Source organism: Mytilus trossulus, chromosome 13 (assembly GCF_036588685.1).
Source record: "Mytilus trossulus isolate FHL-02 chromosome 13, PNRI_Mtr1.1.1.hap1, whole genome shotgun sequence".
In the NCBI taxonomy this organism is placed as follows: Eukaryota; Metazoa; Mollusca; class Bivalvia; order Mytilida; family Mytilidae; genus Mytilus; species Mytilus trossulus.
The window spans coordinates 34,869,421-34,895,401 of record NC_086385.1 but is presented as its reverse complement, the minus strand read 5'-3'; the positions used below and the strand labels follow the sequence as shown (position 1 = coordinate 34,895,401).

The 25,981-nt window shown below is 32.2% G+C and overlaps 2 long non-coding RNA genes across 2 annotated transcripts; one reads left to right on the top strand and one right to left on the bottom strand.

Annotated features, from left to right (window-relative positions):
• The first annotated feature begins 14,092 nt into the window (after nucleotides 1-14,092).
• On the top strand, nucleotides 14,093-18,078 carry LOC134694781 (uncharacterized). Its single transcript, XR_010102606.1, has 3 exons — nucleotides 14,093-14,194; nucleotides 17,067-17,154; nucleotides 17,838-18,078. It is a non-coding gene; the product is annotated as an uncharacterized LOC134694781 (long non-coding RNA).
• A 6,208-nt stretch (nucleotides 18,079-24,286) lies between these two features.
• Nucleotides 24,287-25,728, bottom strand: LOC134695421 (uncharacterized). Its single transcript, XR_010102759.1, has 3 exons — nucleotides 25,676-25,728; nucleotides 25,059-25,177; nucleotides 24,287-24,499 (listed from the first exon to the last, which is right to left on the bottom strand). It is a non-coding gene; the product is annotated as an uncharacterized LOC134695421 (long non-coding RNA).
• Between the last annotated feature and the right edge of the window lie 253 nt (nucleotides 25,729-25,981).

The window sequence follows — 25,981 nt, the reverse complement described above, 5'->3', positions numbered from 1 at the left end:
TGAACTCCACGAAAACACCAATAGTGATGAAAGTGGCGTTCAACATCAACCATCAATAAATCAATAAAAACATATCGTGTTAATGTCAAATCCTCAGCTTCGCCGATGTATATATTTTATACAAGGTAATTCCAGAATCACTAAGGCAGATCATCAAATGGCAATATCCTATATCAAAGATCATTATGCAATAATAACATGAATAAAGCTGACGACTTTCAGAACCAGCAGGTTAACAAATGACCACATTTTATAAGGCCCATCAAAATCTGACAATAATAGATAAACCATGCAGGCCCATTCTTCTCTGTCAAACTTTTCCATTTTTTTTTCATGTCATTACCTTTTATTCGTTTTGACATTTCGATTATAATAACCAACATTCTTTTATAATTTCTTTTTTCTTATTTTGTTTTTGTTCACTCAAATCCTTGTCTAACGAACCCTAATGTAATGATCCGAACATTTAAATGCATCCATAGAAAAATATAATATACATCTTTGACCTCGAAAAGAGAAAAACAAATTAATCGTTTTCAGAAAAAGTCTATTGAATGCACTTACTCTAGAAGAAAATCCTCGATTAAATTTCCTTATATTGTATTGATAATCATCTTTGTTCCATAGACTTAACAATACGGATTTTTTCATCTCATAATTTGTTGCTTTCATAGTTATTGGATACTGTATAAAAATAACAAGATAAAGCAACGACGTTGAATATACCCATGACAACACAATACAAATACTTTTACTTAAGTCTCCGCTCTCTAATCTACATGCAAATTGAAATATTATAAAAAGAAAAAACTAAGAATCGTGTCTATGAAAAATTTTGTAATCTCTGTCCTGCCTTTTAATTTTCACTTTATTCCGTTCTGTCTTTTTTTCATTAGTTTATCCTGACTTTTTTCTACATAAATTATCATCCTGTCTTTCTTTTTGCTCAAACTCCTGCCATGTCTTTTTATTTCTCAAAGGAGTAGGTCTAGTAAGACCCCATTTTGGCCCCAAAATATAGCAGTTTTACAAAATTGTTAAAATGTAAACTTTTATTTATTTATATTGGAAAGTAGAATGCTTCTGCTACATAACAATGGGATGTTTTTGACAATACAATGCACATATATCGGGTACTGGTATCATTAAGTCATGCTAAATTACTAAAAACCTCACAATTTTAGCCTTTTAGTTAGATTTTAGACAGTTTCCTTATCATTCAAAGTACATGGATGAAATTTGAAAAAAGATAGGACAGGAGTCAGAAGTAAAAAATATGGCAAGATAAACAACTTATTAAAAAAAAGTCAGGACCGAGTAGAGTGAAAATTAAATAAGCTGGAATGAGATAACAACTTTAAAAAATGCAGGACGAAATTGTCCTTCCGGTGTCCCTCACCCCCTCCCCCTACAAATCAAATGGTAGCTCCCTAAGATGCTTTACAGGTTCAATAAAGTTTTCATTTGGTTAATTAAATTGCGAATTACCATTATTCTATTAAGTTAGCATGTTTGATTAAGCAATAGAAGCAGTTGTACAGAGCTTGGTTTAGGTAAACAAAATTAGAATTAAAACTGATATAAACTAATTGATGTGTGAATAAACGTCAGAATTTCTTTGATAATTTTACTTCCATCACAACAGTCACACAACAGTAGTGGATGGGAAAAAGAATTTTCTAGTTATAGACTAGACATAACTAGAAAATCCTTTTTCCCATCCACTACTATTGAATGGAATAGCCTTCCCCCCGACATACGTACCTCCAAAAACATAAATATTTTTAAACGAAAGATGAAGTCCAAATTGATACAGCCACCTTCCTATTTTAGTTGTGGGGATAGAAAACTTAATATCATTCATAATTACAATAATAAGCAAAACGCTATGAATAGCATACCATTTGTGATGTTATTAATATTGTGCTCATATTTGAATATTAAATAAAATAAACACTTTTCATGTCAAATTAACTTGTCTTCTGTTACAGCTGCTGTTTATTCAACCCCCTACATAACAGTTCAGTGCATAAATAATTCAATCCACAAGACATCTTCCTTCAATTTGTTGAATAAATTTTTTGCAACATGTTCTTCAAACATCTTCTTTGTATATTTGATATGATGGAGCCATGTACATGAATGGATAAAGCAGGTGTTTATTTCGACAACAAACATGACAAAGACACTATTATTTTTCTTAATTTCTCCATAATCCATCAGTGAATATGAATGTAGGTTGTTACATTTTACACAATTGTGTTCTTTGATAGTACTCCATTTTGTTTATAGCAATTTTGTAGGATTTTTTTCTATTTCTTTTTCCAGAAAAACACACAGTTGAGTTCATTTCACATTAGTAATCCAATTAGCACATTATGTAGAAAAGTATTAACAATTAAAATTCCTCTTCAGTATAGACCTGCAGGACCTGTTGATGATCATAAAAACCAAGATATCTGACCTATAAATACACAAAATAAAAAAAAAATGTTATAAATTGAGAAAAAAACAGCAATATAAATAAGCTTATTTTATCACGTTTTAATGAACATTTTGAGAAACTTTCATTTGATATTCTTACTTGTCATGCTTATGAGTTCTCTTATTTCAGTGCTTTGTGTAAAAGATTTAATATTCTTTGTTTAGTGCCTTGCAGGGATATTTAAAGTTGAGCCACTTGCAATAGTTGTTATAGAATGTTCATATGTTGTGTTAATATTTGAACCACTGTCCTATATTATGGCCAGGTTGAGTGCTCACAGACATGAGGCCTAAATTAATATATTGTTTGTTTCCCTAATCTCTATTCTGACAAGCCAGGTGTGGGTAGGTAGGTAGGTAAATAATTTTATTTTTCCCAAAAGCCTGAATATTATCTGATGATCCGGTAAGCCCGAAAAATCAGAAATGAATATAATAATATTTGGCTTAGTTTTGACAATAAAATTTTATGAGTAGGACCATTTTTGCAGGGTCGGTCGAGATTGGAGAAACAAACAATATTTTATATTAGGCATGATTTTTTTTTATTAATTGTTATTGCCTTTGAACAGAACATGTTGAAATAAATTGGATTGTTTAAATCTTTATATGTTGGGATCTTTAATGAATGACCTATAAAGGAAGTGTTTTCTCATTATTGAAGGCAGGCCTATGATTGACCTTTAATTTCTTGCATCCGCTTCATTGAACTCTGGTGGATAAGTCACTCATTTACCATACCACATTTTCTTATTTTTATATGATTCATCATTCAAAGGCAATTTCTTTTATTACTGTAATTCAGAAATTATCCAAACTTTTTAGTAATGCGAATAATGTGACTGGGTGAGTATCGCAAAAATAAGAAATCATATTTTGATAACAGAAACATATATATATATATATATCATATATCATGTTATGATATATATCTTTATGCAGTTTTTTTTTGTAATCACAATAAGTTGTCCATTCCCTGAAAAATCTGAATTTACAGTATATAGAAGTGGTCTTACCATTTAGGCCTTGTTGTATTCTGTTTATCTTGTTTTGCGCTCATTTCTATTATTTTTCTATATTTCTTGTCCTATAAAACATAAAAAGGGTAAAAACTATTATTAAACATCAGTTTGTGTTTTTCTTTATATGCAGTTATATTTAAAAAGAATGGAATATTTGTGCTTTTTCATTTCACAAACTTTTTGCCAGTCATGACTTTCGCAGACTTTCACCCTGGTCAATAGTTTAAAAACAAACATTCCCATACTTTTTCTTTGTGTTCGTACTAATTTTTCATTTGACAAAAAAGACATGATTCAACTATTCTTCTGTAATTTGTTTCGCTTGACTACGTTAAACTCTGAAATATTTTTAACAGTATAATCAGTATGTGTCTCACTCGTCAAAATTTCAAATTAATATATAAATAACCAATAAAAATGCTATGCATGGCTCAGCTAGATACAAACGTACAGGTTGAACCCAGAACAGTTTGGGCAAGTATGGACACAACATTCAAGCTCGATACAACTCTGAATTTTAAATTTTTATTGTGATTCAATAGTTGATGCAGCATAGGTTTCTGACACAGAATGAATGTGGTCCAAGTACTTAAAAAAATTTAAATTGACAATTAACCTCCAAAATGGTCCAATACTGTGGATTCATTTATTATCGTGGATTACGGAAAACTTGCATGTTCGTGGATATTTAATTTCGTGGTTTTGCCAAAGTCTGCATATAGGCCTATATAAATTTTTTATTTGTTGAACATTTAATTTCGTGGTTCATCTGTACCCACGAAAGCCACGAAAATTGGTATCCAACGAATAATAATGAATCCACAGTATTCAAAATCTCAATACATGGTTAGATGCAGCATATCAACATGATCAAAGAAACCCAATAATTCATTTTTTGATGAAATCAAATAAAGTTAAATTTTGGACCCTTTAGAACTCAATGTGGACCAATTTGATAATGGGACAAAATATAAAAATCTTAACGAATGGTTAGATTCAGCATATCAAAGAGCCCCATATAATCAATTTTTGTTGAAATCAAACAAAGTAAAATTTTGGACCCCAATTTGGACCAACTTGAAATTTGGGCCAATAATAAAAAAATCTAAGTAAATATTCAGATTCAGCATATTAATCAGAACACCAAGAATTTAAATATTGTTAAAATCAAAATAAGTTTAATTTTGGACCCTTTGGACCTTAAGGTAGACCAATTTAAACAGGACCAAAAAAACTAGGAATCTTAATACACAGTTAGATTTGGCATATCAAAGAACTCCAATAATTCAATTTTATATAAAATCAAACAAAGTTTAATATTGGCCCCTTTTGGCCCCTAATTCATGTTATTCCTAAACTCTGAACAAAAACTCTGGTCACAAACCTTGTGTTTGAATTTCACAGATTTCTATTAACTTGTACTAAAGTAATTAAGTGGAAACTAAATGTCCTGGGACAACGACGACTACATGATAAAATTGAGAATGGAAAAAGGGAATGTGTCAAAGAGACAACAACCTGACCATAGATTCAAGGGTTGGAATCCTTTTCTTTTACCGACCAATGCATTTGAATGGGAGATATAGTTGGAACCCCTCTTTACTCATGGTTGGGACCCCCCTTTGAAAATGGCTGGATCCGCCCCTGAGAAGCATTATAGAAAAATCTTTAACTCAAAATAAGGATCATTTTATTTTTAAAGGGCAGGCACAGATCCAGAGGGGGGTTCAAGGGATTGGAACCCCCCTTTTTTTGGATTATCAATGCATTTGAATGGGGACATGTAATTGGACCCCCCCTTTCCCCTTTTGTCCTGGGTTAGAATCCCACCCCATCCCTTTTTAAAATGACTGGATCCACCCCTTAAGGGTCTATAATTAAGTTTGACAACATCAGACATACTACTTTAACAAAAATAAATGCCACATTTCATCCAATTTAATTTCATCTCTTACTTGCTATTTCATCCATAATATTTAAGAAATATAAATTTGGGAGTAGTATGATTTTAATTTGCAAGTTATTAACTATCCAAACTAGAGACCTAATCATGCTAATAGAGTAGATATACTTGACTAATTTAAATCAAACTTGGGGTGACTGGGAACAAAGATTTAAGGGAATAGATGCCAGTTTACCTACAATGACCTAGTTTCATAACAATAGCATACATTAATAAAGACTACATGGTCACTCTTATGTTTAAATTTTGGGTGTTCATTTTTTAACGTTTAAAGCTAACAATTTCAACTACATACAATTATCAAGATTTGATCCTACATTATTTGAATATTGAAAAAAAATAGCTTTTTAAATTTGGATCTAACGTTATATATAATTGTGTATGTCACATGGGTGTATTTTAATGTAAAGCATCTGAAAAATCATTAGCCGTCTCATATTAATTTCAGTTCTTCAAAAGCCAAATTTATATGAGCTTATGCTGAAAATAGAGATTTCTTATTAAGGAGAAATCCCTGCCCCCCTTTTTGTGTGAAAATTTTTGTTGATTACAGAAACATGACTGAGGCAACCATCCCCCATCTGAACCCCCCTCCAAATAATTATGACGTCTTGAAAGGCTATTATATTTTTTTTCTACGTCGATGTTAGGCGTCAAAGAAAATATATAAAAAATATAATAGCCTTTCAAGACATCATAATTATTTGGACTACCCCCCCCCCCTAATCACTCAGGTCATTGGTGAAGAGTTGTCACACAAAATAAATGATACCAAATATTCATATGAATATGTTTATATGTTTTTAGCTAGTGTAAGTCAGTCAGGAGAGGAGGCAACCATTTGATTTGTAGGGTGAAAAATGTGATTAATCTTGTTTGGTAAACTTGTGCTATAAATAAAAATTACCAATCCATTAAAAAATCCGTGAGCCCAATCTCATCCAATGAAATAGATTATTGTCTGTTTTCGAAGTTATATGGAAGTAAGATAGTAGTTCCAGATAAATATGACGCATTGCAAGGCATTTTTTCTGAGGAGAAGTGTAGAATGGGGGAATGGAACCAATAAATTGATCAGATCCGAAATGCCCTTCCCAGTGAAGGAGCACCTATTATTTTGTAGGTAATTATCATTAGTGTCGGTGGTCTCACAGGTAAATCAGAGTGAATATTGCATGCACATTAAAATTAGCATAAATGATAATCTCGGGAATCCTCTCAAGTTCCTACAGAAAAAGGGAGAAGCTAGGTTTGGATCCAACAGTCATACATATACAGTCAGGAATCTGATGTACAGTAGTTGTCGTTTGTTTATGTAATATATACGTGTTTCTCGTTTCTCGTTTTGTTTATATAGATTAGACCGTTGGTTTTCCCGTTTGAATGGTTTTACACTAGTAATTTTGGGGCCCTTTATAGCTTGTTGTTCGGTGTGAGCCAAGGCTCCGTGTTGAAGGCCGTACTTTAACCTATAATGGTTTAATTTTTAAATTGTTATTTGGATGGAGAGTTGTCTCATTGGCACTCACACCATGCACATCTTCCTATATCTATATACCAGGTGATAGGACGTTCCGTTGGAATAGGTTACCTGTGCATCAGGAAAAGTTTTAATATAAGAACCTTAAATATATGTGAACAGGTCGGTAAAAACTTTCTTTTGACACATAGGTAGTGCACTGTTGCAATGACACCCCTTATTTAATGGAGACATGTAGTTGGAACCCCCTTTATCATGACTAGATCCGCCCATGATTTTTACATGTAAATCAAGCCTCGGGTATTTGTTGGCATAACGGTAACCACGAAAGGGGGAGGGCTAATTAAAAGCACGAGGAATTATAAATATACAATTCAACAGGGGTAGAGTGCATGGAGGAATGGGAATTAAAATTGTCTCTTCACGATAATCGAAAAAAGTACCTTGCACGTTATTTTCATCATCTTGTCTGACGGTACGTCTAAACACTGCTAAGGACTCCTTAGTGCACTAAGGACTATAAAATGCCACTAAGGACTAGAAGGAGTGTTGTTATGTGTATTATTTTTACATATTATGTTAGAGATTGATATTTAATGCATAAATTACAAATTTTAAAGAAAAATAATCATAAATAAACAAGATATTCAACATTAGTTAGGCAGGTGCCCGTTTTTCTTTGATATGCCGAAAATCAATGAACCGTTTGACACGTGCCATACGACATAACAACTGATTAAATAATCATAATCTTTTTATTTTAAGTAATAAACGATTGTATCGAAAATTTATGCTTAATATTTATAATTAAATGTATTGTTCTTATTAAAATTAATTAAAAGAGCAAATAATTTTGTTTTTGTTTTACTTCTTTCCCGACAAAGTTATTTGCCACATGTGCACGACCAGAGACATATAATACATGTATTATATGTCTCTGGCACGACTTTGATTACAACTAAATGACTAATAAGTTACAGTGTGGTCAGCTTGTTATGCTAGAGATACGCAGACAAAAGGAATAGATATATTTATAAGTGTTTTGTTTTTTATTTTAATTTTGACAAAGATGCGTGCATATACAAATGGTTTCACTAAAAAAATTACGATGGAATTGAGAAAAAAAAATCATGTGGCTTCATCGGGGTTTTCAAATAGTTTGATATCTGTTTACAAAGGCTTCATACGGTAGTTTTTTGTTTGTATATGTTCCACATTTATTTTTTTCTAAAAGTAAAAGAAGTTGAAACAAGAATGTGTCCCAAGTACACGGATGCCCCACTCGCATTTTCATTTTCTATGTTCAATGGACCGTGAAATTGGTGTAAAAACTTTTCTAATTTGGCATTAAATTAGAAGGATAACATCAAATGAAACATGTTTACTAAATTTCAAGTGGATTGGACTTGAACTTCATCAAAAACTACCTTGACCAAAATCTTTAACTTGATGCGGAACGAACGGACAGACGAACGAACAAACGGACCCACAGACTAGCAAACATAATTCCCCTCTACTATTGTAGTTGGGCCAGGAACATATATATTGTTAGATATACTGTTCCCAGGTGGGGCATACAAAATAATAAAAACGTTTTACATATTGTACGAAATAATTTATGAAATAATGACCATGTGGTATCGTGTGTGCTTTACTCACTGTTGAAGGCCCGAAATATATTGCTCAAACAGGTCATATATCAACTTAGCGTAGTTGCATGAAGTATAAAAATGCATAAAATTTTAATGTGCGTATTGCTATCGTTTACTTTTCTACATTGGCTAGAGGTATAGGGGGAGGGTTGAGATCTCACAAACATGTTTTACCCCGCCGCATTTTTGCGCCTGTTCCAAGTCAGGAGCCTCTGGCCTTTGTTAGTCTTGTATTATTTTAGTTTCTTGTGTACAATTTGGAAATTAGTATGGCGTTCATTATCACTGAACTAGTATATATTTGTTTAGGGGCCAGCTGAAGGACGCCTCCGGGTGCGGGAATTTCTTGCTACATTGAAGACCTTCTGCTGTTGTTTTTTTCTATGGTCGGGTTGTTGTCTCTTTGACACATTCCCCATTTCCATTCTCAATTTTATTATCTTATTGGTTTCGTTTTGACAAGTAATACATTGCTTATTGTCTTCATATATGAAAATAAATTTTGAATAGTGCACCACAAGAAACAAACTAAAGTGTTCCAGCTCTATACCAGTCTATTCCTCAAACACATGTCCGTCGCCGCCCGTCATCACATTCAAGCACCCTTTCAAGAAATAATAAACAATATAGAGATACTTGTACAATACACAGTTCCATTATAGATATTGTCTCCGACCACATGAAAAATAAAATTGGTTCCAACGACAAAAAACGCTGCGAAGTATTAGATCATTCAATTTTCGGTTCTACCGGACTTATCACAGTCAAAGATCAAGATGAGTTTAATGAAAACGCAACAAACAATATATGTATAAATGTGAAATAAATATTTAAAAAATATATATTTCAGTCACTTATTAACATGAACATCAAATATAAATCTGACATTAGATATATTGCTCTTGTGACAAATTTATTATTTACAAGAAATATACACTTGAGAAAATACTACTTCATTCTGATTTTTTTTTATAAAATTTTAACAGCAATTCATTTATCAGGATCCCACTTTACCAAACTTGTCGATTAAACAAAATAGGTAGCAGGATTCCCGTGTAATCAGTTATATAATTTGACACGTGTCAAACGGTTCATTGATTTTCGGCACATCAAAGACAAACAGGCACGTGTCTAAATAATGTTGAATATCTCGTTTATTTATGATGTTTTTTCTATAAAATTTGAAATTTATGCATAAAATAACAATTTCTTCCATAATATGAAAAGAAATTACATGTAACAGCACCCCATCTAGTCCTTAGTGGCATGTAATCAGTCCTTAGTGCACTAAGGACTCCTTAGCAGTGTTTAGACGCACCCCTTGTCTGAAACACTCTGAATAATGAGCTTTAAGGCGAAAACAAGGCAGGTGAAATACTATAATAACATACACTTCTTTTTTTATACGTTGTATGGACAAACCCATAAATCCCTCAAACAATTTGCTTGATTCATGTCATATCAAATAAATTACAGCGCGGAAAGGTATAAACTTTAATTTAATATCAAACCTAAATTTTTGTTATATTTTTCAATAAATTAAAAAATCTTAATTAGGCATGCGTGAGTTCCATTTCATGAGACCTACACAGATGTCTATAAAACAAATTAAAAATTATAAATACAGTTTTTCAATTCTTTCCGGCATAGATTAAAAAAATATGTATATAATCTTTATACGAGTTTGGTTGAATTATTTCACTTCATTATAATGATAAATCTTTTAGTTCTCTTAAATTTTTTATTAAAAATGAATTTATCATTTTGATATCTAACGATAAACTTTTTAAATTGAAGTGACATGGTCAGTAACCTAATTAGTTGCATGGCTGATTACCATCTTACAGGTGACCCAGTAATTTTCCATATGACAGTAGCGTGTGCCCTCGGGGTTATATCGGGGTGTGTATAACTTATTTTCTGGGGAACATCCTGTCCACGTGTAGTACTTAGCATATATTGCAACAGATGACATTAAACAAATTTTCTTTGTAGCATCGGAGGCAATTTCATGTTCGCCGACCACACAAAATATTTCACAAAAAAAGATATAAAATCAAAAGAAAAAGATAAAGAAATATTAACAAATAAAAGTGAAATTGAGTAAACGGGGATTCGTGTTTTTATGAGCTTATTTTCAGTGGACAACAATAAATGGAAGTTTTTAACGACCTTGTGTGACCTATAGTTGTTGATGTTTGTGTCATTTTGGTCTGTTGTGGATAGTTGTCTCATTGGCAATCATACCACATCTTTTTTTTAATATTGACTGGTTATATACATGATATAATATATATAGCCCTTGCACGGTCGGTCCAGTGATTGCCAATGTGACAACTCTTCACAAGAGACCAAAATGACACAGAAAATTAACTATAGGTCACCGTACGGTCTTCAACAATGAGCAAAGCCCATACCGCATAGTCAGCTATAAAAGGCTCTGAAATGACAATGTTAAACAATTCAAACGAAAAACCGAACGGCCTTATTCATATAAAAAAATGAACGAAAAACAAATATGTAACACAGGAACAAACGACAACCACTGAATTACAGGCTCCTGACTTGGACTTAAAATTTACTTTCAAGCTAACAGTTAATCTGATCACTCACTAAAAATAGATTTTTGCGTTTTAATTCTTATTTATATAAATGTGTATGTACGTGTGTGTTTTGATCTATTTTCTAAATGTTTTAAGAAATCCGCATTAGGTAATGGGTTTTCTCTCATTAAAGTCGTTCTTGTCCAGTGATACAAGCCTTGAACGAATTTCAAATTCGAAGACTATTTATTGAGACGAAATCCGTTCAAACCACGACTGAGTCTCCGTGCACAGATTCTGAAGTGCCCCCCCCCCCCCCCCCCCCCAAAAAAAAAAAATTAATAATAAATGGAAGTTTTTAACAACCTTGACTGGCTATACAGCCCTTGCACGATTTGGACCCCCGCCTTTCCGAAACATGCTCGAAAGCCAAACCATAGGAATAGACCAAGGACAGCACGTACGCAGCCAAGATATTAGACTTTACAAAACCATATCAATAAAAACTGACCTGTGTTGTTAAGGTTAAATTATAAATATTTTACATTATTGTATTCTCTATACCTATGTATATGGTTTGTTGAGAATAAAGATATACAAATTCAATAAAATTTTATGTTCAGTGAACATTGCTTTTGTATATTTATAACTTTATTTGGAGAGAGAGAAAAGAATTATTTTGAAATTAAAAATCGAACTTGTTACAGGAAAAGGCAACTATAAAATAATATGAATTTTTATTTTCTTTATTCATGAACTGCAAAACACAACTAAATTTATTTAGCCGTCATCATGAAAAATAAACTGAAAAAGTACATTTTCTCTATGCATATCCATTTTAAAGGTAACACTGTACTAACAACACAACCAACAATAAAGATAATCCAATCAATTTTGTTGATTGGATAATTCACGGCTCAGTAGTTGTGTAATGAGTGACACGTGTCCCTCTATTTCATTAAAATTAACATATCCATCTAAGTTCGATTTTAAATTTTACCAAAATTTAACTCTAAAATTAGAAGGTTATAACGAATATAAACATCCATCCTGTGTGCAGATACGATGACTATAAAGGGTCCTGAGTGCACTTTGTATGTCCTGAGTGCTCTCAGGTGGTCCTGAGCGGTGTTTAGACGTACCCAATAATTGTGAACACTTCACGGAAAAGTGAGGATTGATATTTGGTTGCCAATACTTCATTCATTTTTCTAATGTCAGGAACTATGCCATTTATCAATATTTCGATTAAATAATTAAACTTATAGAATTATATATATATATACACTTAAAAGTTTATTTAGAGTAACCATATGCCGGATGAACAAAAAGTGTGCCATTAATTGAAAAACATATGGTTTGGTATAACAAGAAAACTTCTCTAGTGTTCTAAACATTTCTCACATAACCCCTCCCTCCAAACCCCCACTTCAAGCTCTGGATCCGCGCTTGCCCATAGTGCTTATTACATTATAAAATAAAATGGTATTCGTCTTCAATTGTTGAAATAAAGATGAATTGTTAAAAAAAAAGCATTGGCACCAGTTTAAAGTTATCGTTCATAGAAGACAGTTATGATTTATTCTATAATTCTCTTTTTAAAACGTCAAATAATTTTACCTCTTGGAGTTTTTCTATATTACTTCTGTAATCGGATTTTGAAGAACCCCATGGACACCACATACTCTCAAATGTCTTTCAAGGAATAATGATAGTATGTAAACTCTTGTGTTGTTAGTAAGGAAATAAAATATCAAAAGCCTTTGTTTCTCAATTTGTATATTAATAATAGAGTTTGTTAATTAAAAAAAAAGCTTGCTTAGCAATTTCCTTAAAAACTAAATATATATAACAAAGGCAAAGTTTTAAAACACAAAATTTATTTTTTATTTTTCTTTCATAAACTTGAAATTATACCACGCTAAACCGTTAGGTTAACAACCGTTGATTAATCAATAAGTAACGATCAAAAGACAATTGTTTTTTGGATTAGGTTGATTGAACATGATGATTCGGGAATCTGCAATAAACCGTTGGTCACGTGGCGAGTGGCACGTGTTTATTAAAAAGTCATTTAACTTCAAAATTACAAAATCTATTGATACCTAACTTTATAGATATGAGGTTTTTAATCATACCCTCTTATATTCATGCTCGCTGTGATCTTAAAACATCGTTTTAGTGTCCTTAATGCAAAAACTTTCTTCTTAGTGCACTAAGAAGTCTTTTGCAGTATTTTTTACACACCGAAATATATGGCCTTATTATTGGTAATATACCATATTAGTGTCACTAATGGCTTAACGTGTTACCAAATTAAGAAGAAGAAATAGGCTCAAAACCGCATTTTTAACTTTCAAATAGAGAAGAGGTCCGGTATACAGACTAATTAAAAAGTCCAGATGAGAAGTTTAACTTTTAACTGTTTCTTGACGCATGCAAAAAAAATGCAGTACCTTGTTACAGTTGCTCATTGAGAAATTATCATCTTTCGATTAAATGATCTTCAATCTATATGCCAGGTCTTCATTTTAAAAGTTATAAAATCTAAATGTGAAGTGATCTAAAATGTTCAATATTAATGAGTATTTTCGCTGTGAAATGAATCTAAGGTCGTCTAAAAGTATATACATGTGTATTTGACCCGACTACTGACTACATAGTAAACTATTCATTATGTATGTATAAGGGGGTCTGAGCGGGACTCGGGATTGTCGAGGCGTATTTTTTGTTGTGCCGTGAAAAAGCGAAATGAAGTTTAGCGGGACATGGGAAATTACAAAAATATCAGAATTGTTCACTTATGTAGTGTAAGCGTAATGGCATCATGCGGGAATCTAAAAAAATAAAAAGTAACTAAGCGGGATCCGTGAACAGAACCCCCAATGAGACCCCCATTAGTTGTGGCTTATTTTGGTTCTTCTTAGTTCGTTTCTTTCCCCTACATGACTTGACCGTTTTTGTAAAACAACAGCACTCGAGGTCTGACAGTATTTTACCAAGAAATGCACAAAATATTCAAAAAGAAGGCCTAGAAAATTTAAATATTGGTATGCACACATACTCCCCTGTCAGCACAAACAATTATATTTTTGTAAACGCGCCAAACTCGTTTCTAATATTTATAATAGAACTGAAAAGAAAATTGAAATGGAAATGGGGAATGTTTCAAAGAGATAACAACATGACCAAAGAGCAGATAACAGCCATAGGTCACCAATGGGTCTACATTGCAACGAGAAAATCCCAAAACATGAGACTTGGGTGGATCCTGAGTCATATAAAGGGGTTCCTAACCCAGGACAAATTTGGGGGGGGGGGGGGGGGGGGGGGGTGTTAAACTACATGTCCCAATTCAAATGCATTGATCGTCCAGTAAAGAAAGGGGGGGGGGTTCCAACATGTCCAACCCTCAGCCCCCTGGATCCGTGCCTGTGAGGCATGCTTTAGCTTGCCATTAAACAAAAATGTATACTAGTTGAGTGATAATGGACGTCATACTAAACTTTTCAATACAAAGAAAAAGAAACTAAAATAAAAATCATACAAAGGATACAAAGGCCATAACTTCTGGCTCCTGAATAAGAAAAAGTGCAAAATACAGTGGGGATAAAAGCCTTTACTGTAAATTCCTGAAATTACAATTATATAAATCATCTCGCATCTTTGTGCATTTCTTGAAATTGGTCATATTAATAAATGCATGCAATATTTTCAGAAAATTTCAATATATAGGCTTTTTTTTAAAAAGTCAATCTTGTGCATGATTATTAATGATTATACTCGCACAATTAACACATGTGGTTCTCAAAACTCAAAGGTGTCTATGCTATTTATGACAACTTTTATACCCCTGCTTTCAAAAAAGGGGGGTATACTGTTTTACCTCTGTCTGTCAGTCCGTCCGTCCGTCAGTCAGTCAGTCCGTCCGTCCCATGAATATTTTTCTTCGCATTTTTCGCAGGAACTACAATACAAGGATTTCTGAAATTTGGTTTCAGGGTTTATCTAAGTCATTAATACCGTGTGATGCGTTTTCAGATTGATCACTTGTCAACTTCCTGTTAACCGAACACTTGTATGATTTTACACATGATACTGAGCCAAGTTGAAAATTTTCGTCACATTTTTCTCAGGAACTACAATACAAGGATTTCTTAAATTTGGTTTTAGGATTTATATAAGTCAGCTATACCGTGTGATGCGTTTTCAGATTCATCACTAGACAACTTCCTGTTTACCGAACACTTGCATATTTTTACACTATTTATATTATCCACTTGCGGCGGGGGTATCATCAGTGAGCAGTAGCTCGCAGTTTCACTTGTTAATAAAGTATAAATTTACAAAATATGTTTAGAACTATATGATTTTTATGTTTTTAAGCATAGATATAGTAGGTCAGGATCTGCCAACTCTCACTGACTGACTGAGCACATAAATTCAACACTAGTTTTTTGGTGTTGCTTAGTGTTTTGTTTTGTTTTGTTTTTCTTTTCTGCATCTTATGTTTTGCCTTGGCATTGTCAGTTTCTCTTTCATTGCCTTTGGTTTTTTTGTTATGCTAAATAACAAGTCACATATAATCATGATAATTAAGGTCCTTCTTAATTTTTAGGGATTTTAAATTTTTAATTTAAAGTTAAGGATTTTATTCATAAAAGGGGGGATTTTCCAGTACGTATACTATTAATAATGCTTTGAGCAATTTTAATGAAACTTGGTGAATTATTTTTGTATAACATAAACATGATAATTTTCCTTTTAATTTTAAAAAAAAAATCTGATTTATGTCATTGTACTATCATGACTTGGGATTAGGATAGTCTCAAGAATGCTTTCACAAATTTTTATGAAACTTTGGTGAATTGTTTTTATATCTTGACATAAACACCCTTTTTATTATTATGACCCAAAGTGGAGGGGGCATAATGTTTAACACTTGATCGTTTGTCCGTCTGTCCCAAAGTTGTTTTTTGTTCTCTTACATTACTTTAGTTTGCCTCAAACAAATTCAATTAAACTTTTACAAAAGCTTGTTATCACAATACTGAGATCAAGTTTGAATTTTGGTGATGTCAGTGTTACTGTACTAGAGTATCAGAGTTATGCCCCTTTAGAAATGGGGAAAATATGCTGAATTTTTGGTTTCCTGTTTTCTAAACTTTAGTTTGTCTCAACCAAATGTTATGAAATCAATACACAATGCTTATAACCACAAAATACAGATTAAGTTTGAATTTTGGTAGTGTCTCTTTTACTAAATTCTATAGTTATGTTCTTTAAAAATGGAAAAAATTGTTTCAGCCTTCTAACTTAAGTTTCCCTCAACCAAATTTTATTAAAATTTAAAACAATACTTTTTATTACAATTTTAATCAGATCAATTTCAATTTTTTGTAGTAAAACTTTTACCGTTCTTCAGTTATGTTCCTTTAAAACTTTGAATAATATGCAAGCTGGAGTATCATTCCCTATTTATCATGTATATTTTTTAATAAGATGCAGAGTTAAGGAACTTTAGTTGTTGCAAAGTTATTTAAAATTTGTCCATTTTCAAAATCTTTGAAAGGTTTTAGAAATGTATTTGTTAAAAAAATCGCAGCCTTAAACTTATAGTCACTTGAGAGATCTATAAATTGAGCCAAATTATATACATGTTTTATGTCAATGAATACCACTGTTTGTGCATGTTTTGTTTTTTTTGGAGGGCGGGGGTCTTATTTGCGCAGTGCTCATAGTTTTTTAGTCGATCAATAAAATTCATTTAAAGCTTACAGACCAGCTATAAGGGCAAGAAGCTTATCAAGCACTCATGGTTTAGATTTTTATTAAACACACATTAATATACATATAAATGTACATTTAACAGAAAAAATATTGATGCAAGATGTCATTCAACTTTTACTCTTTTATGTATAGGACAAGAACTATAGAAGGTACAGAGAAATAATATACAGCAGAAATGATAGGCAATGTAAAATTTGCAGAAGCCAACTAAACCTAAATGGTAAGGCACCTTTTAATTTTAAAAAGTTATTGAACCTGAAAGATGATTACTAGTATCATGATTACTATAAAAATTCAAAGATGTGGTATATTAAATATGAAAACTATCACGGCTTTGAGAAAGAAATTGTAGGCCTGTTACGACCTTCAATAATGAGAAAATCAATACCCTATACTATAGTCAAAGTATAAAAGACCTAAAGATGAAACATTGAAACAATTCAAACTGTAAAACTAATCATGCTAATTGCCTAGTTTATAACAAAATAAATTACAAAAAATAAATATGACCGGTATGAAACAACAACAACAACCACTAAATTTTAGTGTCAGACTAAACTGATAAAAGCTACAGGCTCTGAACTTTGGACAGGCACAATAGGAATATGGCAAGGTTATATAAAAATAAGATGTGGTATGATTACCAATAAGACAACTCTCCACCAGACAACCAATGATGTAAATTTCCTGCAAACATGGACTTGACTACTGTAAATCAACTGATTTTTCGTGAATACTTTATCTTGCATTTTATACTTTCTAGTCTTTATCGCAGTTATTTATTTTTCTCGAGTTCAAGTTTACTTAATGTATTTTAATAAGGAAAGATACACATGAAAAACCTTTATTGCTGTTTCTCTCTCCATTTATAACATTTTATTTGCTTTTTTTGTGTATTTATAGGTGATCAGACATCTCGGTTTTCATGATCAATAGGTCATTACTGAAGAGGAAACTTAAAGTTGAAATTTATTTACATAGTGCATAATTGGATTAATTTGAAATGGAATGTGTGCTTTCCTGCAAAAAAGAAATAGGAAATTTCAACATGTGATAATGACCATATAAAACAAAATGGAGTTCTATCATAGATACCCGAAAACACTATTGCATAAAAGCAACAACATATCTTAATCAAAAGAAAGGAGAATGCAGAACAAATACTATTTTGTTGTTGAAAAAAGGAACACCAGTTTTATCCACTCATTTACATCGCTCCCTCATATCAAATATACAGAAGAAGATCATTGAAGTACAATTTGCAAAAATGATTTCTCTTAGAATTGAAGGGAATTGTTTAGTGAATGGAATAATGTATTCACTGAATTCTTACATAGTGGATTGAATAACTGTACACAAGCTGAAACAGAAGAAATTCTAATTTAAAATAACACGAAAAGTGTTTATTTTATTATTTAATCTGCAAATATATAAATTTTTTTTTTAGAACACCACAAATGATATAATGACATTCAAATTGGTTGCTTATTATTGTATCGCATTGAAACAATTACAAAGAAAACAGAAGCATTTGCTCCAAAAAAATTATAAATCAAAGTTAAATTTATATAAAAAGTATAAACAATACCTAGATCTAAACAGTATTATTTTCAATGTCATTAAAATTTTGAGTCAAACATTTATTATTAAATTTTTAAATATCATTTGCATCAATTCTACAGTCTTTTAATAATTATATTCATACTGTTTGTATACATGGTGTAGTGAAGAAATGTTTAACAAGTAAAAATAAGGAAAAACATTTCCTTAAGGGAAATTTGATGTTCAGAAATTTCCTTAGAGGAAATTTGAAGAACAATGATTTCCTCAGAGGAAATTTGTTGTCTTGAATTTTCCTCCAAGGAAAAGTGTTTGTCAAAAATTTCCTCACAGGAAAAAGTATTTCCTCAAAGGAAAATGTGAAGCTACAAATTTCCTCACAGGAAAAAGTATTTCCTCAAAGGAAAATTTGAAGCTGCAAATTTCCTCAAAGGAAAAAGAATTTCCTCTAAGGAAAAAGAATTTCCTCTAAGGAAAAAGAATTTCCTCTAAGGAAAAAGAATTTCCTCTAAGGAAATAGAATTTCCTCAAAGGAAATAATTATGCAGCAAATTCCCCAAGGGAAATCTTTTTCCCTTGAGGAAAAAACAATTTCCCTTGAGGAAAAATCTTTTTCGTTCAGGGAAATTTGATTTCCCTTGAGGAAAAGTACTTTTCCTCTGAGGAAATTGTTGAAAAAAGGGGCATAACTTTTTCAACAGTGGTGCTAGAGCCAAATTTTTTTAGGACAAATATCAGGGAACCAATACCAACCAAGTTATCAACTTTGTTTTGACTTAACTCTAAAAATTAAGGTGACAACTTTTGCACTCAGCGGAATTGCAAACTTGTCCCGGAGACTGTTAACAGTCAAAGCAGGTCTCTAGTTTTCTCGTTTGAATAGTTTTATATTTGTCATTGCAGAGCCTTTTATAGTTTTCTAAGCGGTATGTATGTTTGTCGTGTTGGAGGCCGACTAGTGACCTTTCCATTCGACATGATATTAGGCAGAGTTACAGAAACAGCAGCAAAGTAAAACACCGAGAGTGTCAGTTCGAACCTGCTCGAGACCTTTCCGTTCGACATGATATTAGACAGACAGCAGCAAAGTAAAACACCGAGAGTGTCAGTTCGAACCTGCTCGAGACCTTTCCATTCGACATGATATTAGGCAGAGTTACAGAAACAGCAGTAAATTTAAACACCGAGAGTGTGAGTTTGAACCTGCTCGGGGCAAAGTGCGTTCTATTCCAATTTTTTTGAACTAGTATTGCCAGATTTCCTAACAGTGATTCTCTCTTGCTTCTCCTGGTTCCCATACAGATGAAAGTAGCTGCTTTAAAATAGATAAGATTGCCGAAAGTACATGACAATAAGCATACACAATCCATACACTTACACATAAACACGCACTAATAAACATCAAAGGCAATGCTCTTTTTGACCTTTACCTGACTTCAACAAACTGATGTATATATATATAGAATCATATTCAAAACAGTGTGGTCCTGGCCATTGATTGACGACCTAAATTATCCCATTGACTGGGACAGATTAGGTGAACGTTTGTCGGTAACAATCACTGCTCACTATGTATTTGTTAAAGACACTGAATCTGTGGGGTCACCAAAGGTTCTCAACACCCAAATAAAGCAATTCGAAAAACTAATCCGGAATAATACGATGTGTTGATTTATATCAATAATATAAATCAAAACATAAAGGTTATTCCTGAATAATTTTTCGAATTATTTTATTATTAAAGGCGTTAAGAACCTTTGGTGACCCCACAGTTTAAATTCTATAATAAGTAAGAAGTGAGCAATGGTCGTTACCGACAAACGTTCACCTAATCTGTCCCAGTCAATGGGATAATTTAGGTCGTCAATTAATGGCCAGGATCACACTGTTTTGAATATGATTCTATATATTGAATGAATTTAAAACATCAAATTTCATTGAAATGCAGCTCCGTTTATTTCAACTGTTGATGAACTATAAAATAACATTTATTATTACTAAGTTTCTCATACATATCATATGTGGTTAATTCACCGGTTAAATCTAGTTTAGATATCAAAACTCACACGTTATGTTGACTCGTTTGGGTAATTTGGTAGAAATGAAGTTTAACAGGCTGTTCGTTAATGGATACTCATAAGTCAAACAAAAACACAAATTTTATTTTGAAAGTACTTGTTCATCAAGCATTCAACTTATATGTAAATTATTTGCAAAGAAAATAAATAACGGTATTTAGAGAGGCATAACTATATATACAACTAGAACACACCCGTGATATCGCAGGTCCGTGACTGAATTAAAGTATATAACTATGCGCAAGCCTTATTTAAGTATTAGTTTTGCCATCTGATAAAGTCATGCCGACTATAAGATACACAGTTTTCTCTGCTTTCAAATCTTTCTGTTTGAACCCGTCGAACTGGAACTTATCAATTATAATTGGTAATATTAATTATTTGGAAAACAAAAGGTCCTGTAATGAAGTATTTTTTAATCAACAGCATTGTCCTATATTAGTTATAAATAAAGTTGAATTCTTTGATTCGCTGTTTTACGTCATGCCCGCTAACAAATTGAAAACTGTACCTATACGCCTTATTTTTAGTCCAGATTTTTAGTATTCGTATTGTTATCTTAGAAAGTCTTACTGATTAAAATACTACGATAGGTAACAATTTGACAATTTAGTAGTGTCAACCCTGTGATTATGACCCGTGTATATAGCATATTAATCATGAATAAACCGTTTGTTGGTGCGCCTGTCAGATGCGGAACGTACAGATAAGGTAATAGGTAACAGGTGAATATACTATTGGTATCGGTATCGGACTCGACTCGGAACTTCTAAATTATTGGCAATATTAATTACGTGGAAAACAAAAGGGCCTGGAGTGGTGTAATTTTTAATCTACACCTTAGTACTATATTTGTTATATATAAAGTTGAATTCTTTGAGTCGTCGTTTTTACATGATGACGGCTGACAAATTGGACCTCGTAATTTTAGTATTATAGATAATAATTAAGGGTCAATGTCAAGGACGGATATAGCCATTTTTAAAGGGGGATTCAAACTAAATGTTCCCATTAAAATGCATTGATCGTCCAAAAAAGGGGGGTTCCAACCCCTTAAATCCCCCCTGAATCCGGCACTGAATGTCTAGGTAACAGCTAAGCGCATTCATTTCACCACTGGCAGAATGGTACAGAAAGCAAGCAGGGTAACACACACTGAATGGCGCTGATCACATATGTACATTCTCAATTCACAAACCATTATAAAACACTTCAAATCAAATATACCGCACTTATTTTGGTCATTTTATATTGACACATTCCCCATTCCCCATTTCCATTCTCAATTTTATTGATAGCAATGTACATGTACTTATGTAATTTAATTTGTTCAAATATACATTATAGTATTAAAGAATAATACTTGTATTTCACACATGCTATGTTCAATATTTGTTATTATTGTAGTATTATCTTCTCTGTGACAAAATATTTGGTTTATTAGAAAAAAGATTTTATAATTCTATAAATATATGTGAACCTTTTGTTAGCTATCTGTATCTATTTTACATTTAGGAAAACTGTAAAAGAGACAATAAAAGCTCTCATATAGGTATTGGAATCATATACAATTATTTAACATCTATATTTTTCCAATGGTTAATTGCATACAACAAGAGTTATTGCGCATAATCGAGATCTCAAATTGGTTTTAGCTTTAATGCTAATTTAAATCAATTACATAAAAGCATCGGATAAAACTGGAAGTAAAGTTAAGTTGCGACTCGTTTTTGAAAGCACCTTTTCCTAAAGAAAAGAACAATAGAAGCCAAGGAATTATACCTAGGAAAGGTAAGTAAGACATATTGGGTAATTTTTATAGGTGCAACGATTCAACTTCAAAGGGGGTAAGGTTTTTTGTCCGAGTAAATTTTTCTATTCTATTAAGTTTTCCAACGCTATCAATCAAATTATTTTTTTCATATTTAACACTATACAGAGAGGCAAAATTCTGAATTCAGATTATTATTTTTGTTTTCGGCTTGACCAGAATATATTTTTCATAAAATTAGGTACCTGAATAATTTTTCAGAAAAAAAAACATCCCCCACTTTTGAAGTTTATGGCCGTTCCCTAAATGCTAGTAGTATAAAATAAGAAAATGTGGTATGTCAAAGAGACTCATCAGTTTACACATTGAATACAAAATAACTATTAAGTGGCGGATCCAGGGGAAGGGTTCCTGGGATTGGAACCCGCCTTTTTGGACGATCATTGTATTTGAATGGGTTGGGATCCCCTTTAAAATGGCTGGATCCGCCCCTGATGATTATAATCAGTCTCAACAACAAACTTATCTAATAGTGTTTACATAATAAATATTGGAATTCAAACATACACAAACTATGCATGACTATATTGTTAAAGGAATTACAAAATGAAAATATCGGAACCATTTCAAGCGTGTTTCTTCAAAATAAATAACGATTTTCTTCACTGGATAAAGAAAACAAAAGAACAATTAGAAATAATGCTGCATTTATTGTTATTGACATATTATTTCATACAAGAAGTCTATGTACGAACTATAGAGAAAACCGGTCTTTTTTTTACTTTAAGTCTGTAAACATGAACGGAGGGTCGTTGGTCTCATGTTGATAAATAGTTGTAGTTTTTAAAAGTCCAGCGATTGAGTTGTAAAGTATAGCGTTGTAGATATAAATTGCAATCGCTGGACTTTATATCTGCAGATCGCAATCGACCCTTTATATATCGCTCAATTTAAAATCTCAACTGCCATGTATAGCGCTAGACTTTACATTTGCAGCGCTGGACTTTTTACATCTTAAGCGCTTGCCTTTTCATCGGAACCCACAACTCTTTATCCGTAAGATACCAACAAGTATCCGTACGTTGGTATGTACACTGTAAATAAAAGTGTTAAGAATCTGAACACTTTTTGAACACCCTTTTGTAACACTTCTGGAACGCGTAACAGTGTTCTAAATATTAACATTGGTGTTCCAGTTTTTAACAGTATGTGTGCATCTTTCGAACGCTATGTGTGTTATTCTTGAACGGATAGTGTGTACTCCTTGAACGCCGAGTGTTTGAATCTGGAACGCGTAACAGTGTTCTAAATATTAACTTTGGTGTTCCAGTTTTTAACATCATGTGTGCATCCTTCGAACGCTATGTGTGTTATTCTTGATCGGATAGTGTGTACTCCTTGAACGCCTAGTGTTTGAATCTGGAACATGAACTTGTGAGCAAAATTGTATGCCGTTACGCGTTCCAAGCCTTGTAACACTTCTGGAACGCTCGGACTGTGTTCCAGAAGTATGTGTTAATATCCAGAACACATAGTGTATATTAGTGGAACACAATTTTACATGTTCCAGAAAAAAGTGTTCTATTCTTTGAAACATTATTGTGGTCTTGTAAACAACAAATAATTTAATTGATTAAAAACATCTTTAATTGATTAAAAGAGGCAAAATAAAAAAAAAGTACAATACAATGTGAAATATTGAAGCAACTTTAAAATGACAAGTTAGACAAGTTAAAAATATAACATTTGTAATTTGCAAAAATTAATGTGTCCAAATATTTAACCATAAACAAAATGTTCGTCATATTTAAAATTAAAGTCTAGTGACTTATGAACACAGTTTAACTCATCGTTTGCAACTTCTCAAGTCAAGCATTGTCCTGAATTACAAAATACTTATGTCAATGACTCGTTTATCACCAATATTTTCGGTGATCCACAGCTTTCATAGCACTCAGATAGTCAATATCAAACATAAAATACCCTGTGTATATGCTGCTACTAGTCGAGTCGGTGTTCATGTAACACTGCTACCTTAGGTACTTTTTAACATGATTTGGGTCGTCTACTACTGATTTTGAGCTTCCATTTTTTAGAACATTCGTCTCCTTGGGTTATAACTACTCTTTAACCTTGTTATCCATCAACTGTGAGTTCTAAAATATAAAATATAAAGTGTATGAGCAGAGACATATAATACAATTGAATTGTATTATATGTCTCTGGTATGAGTAAACAAAGTATGGATCATGTCGATATTCCTTAAGAATTCGAATTAAACTCTTATTTCGTTTTTGTAATTCCATTATACTTGTCAGCATTATTAGATAAGATACATTTGTTAAAGAGTGGTATACATGCATTTTCAAGTATATGGGCTCTCGTGTTCTATAGCTTTTTAAAAAAAGATGGTAGAAAGTGTCCAGCAAATGCTCATATGTGTTTTAGGCAAAACTTTGTCGTTAGACTTGTCACTAAACTAACTGCTCACATTTCTAGAAACTAACTACCTTTTGCCTCTTTTTTTTTTTTTTAAGATATGTAGTAATTTCACTTATGATCTGTATACGGTAATTCCAATTTAAATTGATGTTATTATATCGAATTTAGCTCAAATAGTTTTCTGATTAGTGAATGGTGCACATTTTATTTATAAATCTGCAATAACAAAAGTTGTAAGAAGTTAATGGGCACTCCTAAAATTCTTAAACTTACATAAAGTACTTTTATGGTGCAGGATAAGTAGTCATCTCTTGAACTGCGAAATTTTCTCTTCATTCTCGGCGAGGTATGCACGAACAATTACCCCTCAGTACTGTAGTTGTGTTTGTACCCTATAAAAGTAACATAAGAATACATAACAATACATCTATGAACGGTGGACATTTGCTAAAATGAATTACTAAGATTTAAGTATTTAAGAATGAGAAAGCTATTAATATAACATATACATAAGAAATTTAAAATCAGTGTTGCAGTATGCCTTTTTACAAACTTCTGTCTTGACATTGGAACACATGGCGTTCATAGAAACCGATTAGCTGGAACGTTTCATGTTCGAGACTAGAACACATTTACAATAGCAACGATATCATTAAACATTTACGTATAAATTTACATTGGTTATTTTTTTTTATAACATGATCATCTAAATATATTCTCTCAACGAACCTACTACTTTTTAAATCGAATTATGGCATAACAGCACCGTTATGTGTTGACACAAAATGTTCTACTTCCATTTATACTTCAGTGTGTCCTGTCAAAGTAGAAATTTGTTGATTTAATACTAAAAAAAATGTGTGATAAATATAGATATAAATTTAACATACCTATTAAATCAAGTTTTGCTGTAATTTTCTTCAGTGAAGCTTCTTCAATAACGATCAAAAACCAAACTTCCGGTACATTAATACGTCACGCGCTGTTATGTACGCGGGCATGTTTGGAACACATGGCGTTCGGGGGGAAATGGTAAATTTGAACGCATCATGTTCGACGCCAGAACACTTTTACAATAGCAACGTTTTCATGAGCATTTACACATTTACATTGTAAAAAAATAAACCCAAAGAACTTAAGTCCTTTAGAAAGAAGATTTATACTAAAAATCAATCATTTGCACGCTTATATAAATA